The sequence below is a fragment of the Vanessa atalanta genome, chromosome 21, assembly GCF_905147765.1.
Source record: "Vanessa atalanta chromosome 21, ilVanAtal1.2, whole genome shotgun sequence".
Taxonomy (NCBI): domain Eukaryota; kingdom Metazoa; phylum Arthropoda; class Insecta; order Lepidoptera; family Nymphalidae; genus Vanessa; species Vanessa atalanta.
In genome coordinates this window covers 7148850-7154611 of record NC_061891.1, presented here as the reverse complement: position 1 = coordinate 7154611, position 5762 = coordinate 7148850, and the positions used below count along the sequence as shown (strand labels likewise).

The 5762-nt window shown below is 31.2% G+C and overlaps 1 protein-coding gene across 2 annotated transcripts in view; it reads left to right on the top strand.

Annotated features, from left to right (window-relative positions):
* Window positions 1–355: 355 nt before the first annotated feature.
* Window positions 356–5762, top strand: part of LOC125072493 (protein goliath) — an 86335-nt gene continuing 80928 nt past the window's right edge. For both annotated transcript variants that reach the window (XM_047683148.1, XM_047683147.1), the window contains exon 1: window positions 356–660. The gene's annotated coding sequence lies outside the window, so the exon portion shown is untranslated. The remainder of the gene's footprint in view (window positions 661–5762) is intronic.

Below are 5762 nucleotides of genomic sequence, written 5' to 3'. Positions count from 1 at the left end.
CGTATAATAAATGTTGCCATGCCACATACGAATTGGTCTTTGAAATATTCTTGACTCTTGTAAACAGCTGTCAAAAATATCGATATATTTAAAAAATATATATGTATAATATTAGCATATTAATGTAATGCTTAGAAATTAAAAGACTATAAATATACACAGAAATAATGATATATAGTGGTATATTAAAACAATTTGATATTATTCAATTATAATATTATTCGTATCGTTCATTTTTCTTTAGTCTATGGTGAAAATACATTAACTTGTTTTGTTTACAAATCATTCATTCACTCTTGACGGAACATGAACGGTCGGAACACGGGCCACTTTGTATTCATTCGTTACTTCATTCAAACAATTAAATGGTTTTGAGAACGTCCGGGGACGAGACGTGTGTTGCGGTTATGTCGTAACTACTGTGCGTTCGCAGATCTTACAGCCAATATTATTAGTTACATTTATTTACAAGTTTATGTTTATTTTTGATTGTGCACTTTAAGTTTATATTTTGTTAACTGATATATTGCGGAAAAGTGAATATAATTAAATAAACAAACGGTAATGTTGTGTTTTCGTTTGGTATTGGGGTAAGATTACGTTACAACTAGCTGCAAAGAGAATTTTTAACAGCTGTTCGTGCATAGTATGCTTCATATTGTAAGTAAATAAATATTTCTTTGCTATATATCTCTATTTAGTTAAGTACTATAATTTAAAATGTATTAAAAATGTGTCACGTCTTGAACGCTTTGTCAATCGGCGGGATTTTTAAATGACCATCAGGCGAATTTTCCAATAGAACACTTAAGTTACAAAAAATAGTTCAAAATTATGTTGTTAATTCTTGAAGTTTACAATGTTAGGATTAAACGAAATTAATTAGGGCCATCAATTTTGAAATACTTAAAGCTTACTTTGTGTTTGTCTAATTAACCATTCTTTATCTCTAACGTGTGAGAACAATAAGTTCGAAGTTCGTTAATTGTCACGTACAGAAATTAATCTTGCCGATATTATTTGTTCTAAATTTTAATTACATACATACTTCTTTGTTGTTTGTTATTTAATAAAAAATTAATGTCAGCAACTTTGTGTTGTAATAAACTTATAATAAAAATTACATGCCTACTTCCTTTTTTATTATTTGCAGTATTTATCTATACTTAATATATAATATAATGGTAATACCTATAAAGCGTACAACTGAATAAGTATAAGTACTTGAATTTAATGTATAAATTACATGTGTATATTTTTAAAAAATCAACACCAACGTGTGTATTTCACAAAAAAGTTCGCTTATTTTTTGTTTAATCTCGCGGCGGGTTTGTTGTTTACGAATTTTAATAATGACTTTTTGACCTTGTTTAAATGAGTACCAATATCATACAAATAAGAAAAGTATAGCTAAAATGTGATCGCAAAACGGACGGGACTCGTATTAGATAACCCTAATTGGTAAAAAGTTTAGCTCAACCGACATCACACAAAGCATGGATAAAAACAAAATCTCTAAAAGTTGGTAAACAATATTTGTAAGTAGTGAAAACGAACTATAAAATACGCAATAATATCAAAATAACTAAACAATTTAATAAAAGCAACAAATAAACACTATAAGATAGTCAATCAATCAAGTCAATAATCTTAATTATTATGATAACAATACACTTTAAAGCCACTTATTATTAATAAATATTCAAGTAAAAGAACGTTATAACGTCATATATTTTAAATGTATACAGAGTCATTTGCCTATTTAGAAATTATTTCAGTTAAAAATTTAATAATCGGAACTCAAAATCATGTATGTACTATATAAGTTTAAATAAAAATCGGCCTAGTGCGAGTCGGACACGCGCACGAAGAGTTCCGTACTATTATAAAAAAAAAAAATCATGTCTATTGTAAGGGAGGCCCACTTAAATATTTATTTTATTCTTTTTAGTATTTGTTGTTATAGTGGCAACAGAAATACATCATCTGTAAAAAATTCATGTCTCTAACTATCACGGTTAATGAGATGAAATCTGTTGACAGGCGGACGGACGGACAGCGGAGTCTTAATAATAGGGTCCCGTTTTACCCTTTGGGTATGGAAACCTAAAAATAAGTACTTCAAGAAGCTGAAGTAGAGCATAAATGAAAAACTTAACAAATTGCGTTTATCATGTGGTCAAATCTCAGAACTCAAAAAATATTGACTGACGTACTTGTTAAAATATAATATGCAATCTAAAGTTAGTGGGGTTTTATTTTTATATCACTACATTAACATAGGTATTATACAAACTGAATTATGAACATGCTTAAAATGAGACAGGTCTTAATATCTATTCACTCACAAAGGCGCGCCCCTCCACGTTGAATTAAGAGTGGTCGACGCTCGTGCTTACAAGATATCTTAGTGTGCGTGAGACGGCTAAGAGTAAAGATAGCAAAAAAAAAATACAAAATTAGGTATATTTATTTAGTTTAAAAATGTATTTATCATAAACCCCTCCATCGTGAGTAAATAAATCTATAACCCTTATTAATAGTGTTGAAATTTGTATGTAGATTGTAGACATCTTTAATTTTTATTGTAGTACAGTTTGCTACTATTGCGACATCGTTAGAAAATTATTAGGCTACCCTCCTCTTGATTTGATCTGATGTAAATAATCTGATCATCGGTAACATATGATTACGTTATTCTACAAAAAACGAAACAAATTTATAACGCATTATCTCTATATCGCGAAAATAACCGTGCGTCTCGTCACGTAGCGGCAAGCGTGCGGATATGGGTGCAATCCCCGGCCGCCATATTTGCAGTCGCCATCTTTGGGAGTGAATCACATGCGCATGCGATCACTAGGCGCTTGATGAAGACAGTTTGAGTTTTCATTTACGACGTTTCGTTTTATTCTTTCCGTGTCAGTAAATTGCGTGAATCACAATATCCGTTACGTGTCGGCTTTGTTATTTATTTTAAGTCAAATACCTATAGAATTATTTTTACATGCGAGACTTACTAGTTTTACTAGTGAATATGTAAGAATCGTACATTGTTCGTGTTTTATGCTTCTGCTTGAGTTATTAAGGAAATCAATAAATAAGAGCGTCAGTATTGACACTTGAGTCTACTCTAAAACAACAACAGCTAAACCTAGATAACGTTTTGTTTAAAGTGGTTAGATTAGATGAGAGGAACACATTTATGAAAATCCAAGACGTAAATATATATATAAAAATAGTCTCAAGGGTGTTTGTTTTACGTGTTCTTATTAATTAAAGAACATATGATTTTTTCTTTTTCCACAAAAAATATGTTTCGGCAAAAAATCACGCTTTTTTCCGGTAAAATTAAATTAAATTTACCCACAAAAAAGCTGTCAGTCAAGTATTGTCAACCCATATGCGTATACATTAATCCGCCCCAGCTATCTAGGCTGGCTAAAAGAGATCCCTTTTCGGGATAAGTCCGCTTTTGTAAACGTTTAATTGAAAATACGTAAATAAAACTTTTTGTTTGTCATATTATAATTGTATAGAAGTAAATAACTCATTTGACTTGATATGTCTTAAGTTTTTGCATAGCCCTAGCCAGTTCGTTCTCGACCGGCTTCGCGTTAACATGTAAGGTAAAAATACAAAAAATACCTCTTACCATATTTGTTTAAAGTTATAGTTTAAATGCGAAAGAGACTTTACTACGGAAATTGCTTTTTTTTATTGAAATCATGGACTTTATTTTAAAATTATTTATATTTCCGTTGAATTCGTCGTCTAATGCGGGTTTTCTTCAACGCAATAAACGTGATTTGCTGATTATACGCAATGATAATTAAGCAATTGATTATATCGTGTGGCGAATATGTTAACATAATGATAGTGATGTTTACTGTGAAGGCTGATGGTTGCGCTTTCGATTATCTTACACGTATGAGTAGATCGTATGTGAAAGAGAAGCAGAGTGATGATTTTCTGTCTGCTTAAGTTTCGTCAATTCCATCGAGATTTTGTGATCTAACATTAAGTTTGCGTTGGAAAAATCTTGAAATTTTGCAACTTTTCCAAATGATCTTTATCTCAAGGACGAAAACAAACGAACGAGACCCAACGAGCTATTACATAATCGCTCGATTTATTCAACTTAGTTGATATAGAATAGTCAGTGACGTTTGACATACGTGTGCTTTCAGCCATAATGTACTCCAGTGACGTAGATAGTAAAGAGATAGGGGTATGCTTGGATCTCAAAAAATTTTGTCGGCTTGCGGTCTGTACCGTGATTATTCGACTGTGGACAGTACCATAAAGTTTTGTATGTACATTTACAAATCCATGCACTGTGTTCTACTACATATTGTTTAAAAAAAGTTCTTTTCTAAACTTAAAATATTGTAATATTACTTGATATATTCACTGAATGTTGTTATGCAAAAGAAGTCTCAACTCGCCAATAATTAAGTCATTCATTTCCGAGAGAACGATAAACGAATCGTCTTCAATGAATAATTTATCTACCTATATTTTGCTATAAGTAACTTTATCGGTATTATTCAGATCGAATGAAGAAAGTCGGCTATCGATTTGACGTTTCAGGCAGTAGACGTCATAACAATTACAAGTTCAATTAATAAGTATATAATAGCTTAAAATCGGCATACAAAAATATCCAAATAACCATTCATTTCCAGAGACAAAAATGAACGACATTGTTGGGTACCATTCTTTCATTCGTTTATGTGTCAAACAAAAATTACATTATTTAAATAGTATAACAATTTGTTACGAAGCCTAAGAAAGCATATTTTAAAGTGTTATTAATAGGTTCCACAGTAATTAGATTGTTGGCTTCGACATGTGACAGCACTGCTTGGGTTTCGACTCTGATTCAATTATTCTAAATCCACATGTTTTTACACGCATGCACATAATTGTATTTGTTTGAAGTTGAAGAGCTTGTTAATTTATGAATTTACAGCTGCTCGATATTGGATTACATAAACTTTTCACTTTTCCGTCTTAACTGTAGGGTTTCGTAATGAGCGTTAATATCAATTTAAATATACACGAGGATTTACAAAAGTTGCAAGAGTTGCATGCGTTGGAACAGACGGAATTATCGCTAGAGCTCCGATCTGTTCCGGACAACTTTTGAGCAAAAAACTTATTATAAAATAGCAATTAATTAGTTAATGACTGATAAAGAACGAAAAGAATTATTTTTCATTTGTTTTTTTTTATTATCTCTATTATTCAATGAGATAAAACATAGCTATAATACAGGCTTTTCGGTTTTAGAGTTGCTTTGTCAAATACAGATTTCGTATAATTTCGTTAGCTACAATGTATATGTTCTACAATGTCATTTAAAAATGTGGTGAAAGGGCCGTTAAATATGCCATTCGTCATAGTCGTGGAACCCTGACGCTTCACACGCACTTGACATACACTTATTATATAATTTTGTTATTTTTATCGGATGAATATTTGATGAATATGAATGATTCCAATTCATGGGTGTCGTTAACCACTGATGAAGTGAAGGGTTTTTTTTATATAAAAATTAATTTATCAACCAAGAACGTAAGGATCTCATTTATTAACTCCTGAATGGTAGCGAGAAGCCGAGAGTCATTCCTAAGAAGTTGGTTGGTCAGTATTCTCTAAGAAGAAACTCACTTCAGAACTCGGGCGAGAAAGCGATATGCGACATTGACTAAAATAACTATAAATAATAATAACTATAAAATTTATAGCATTCACGT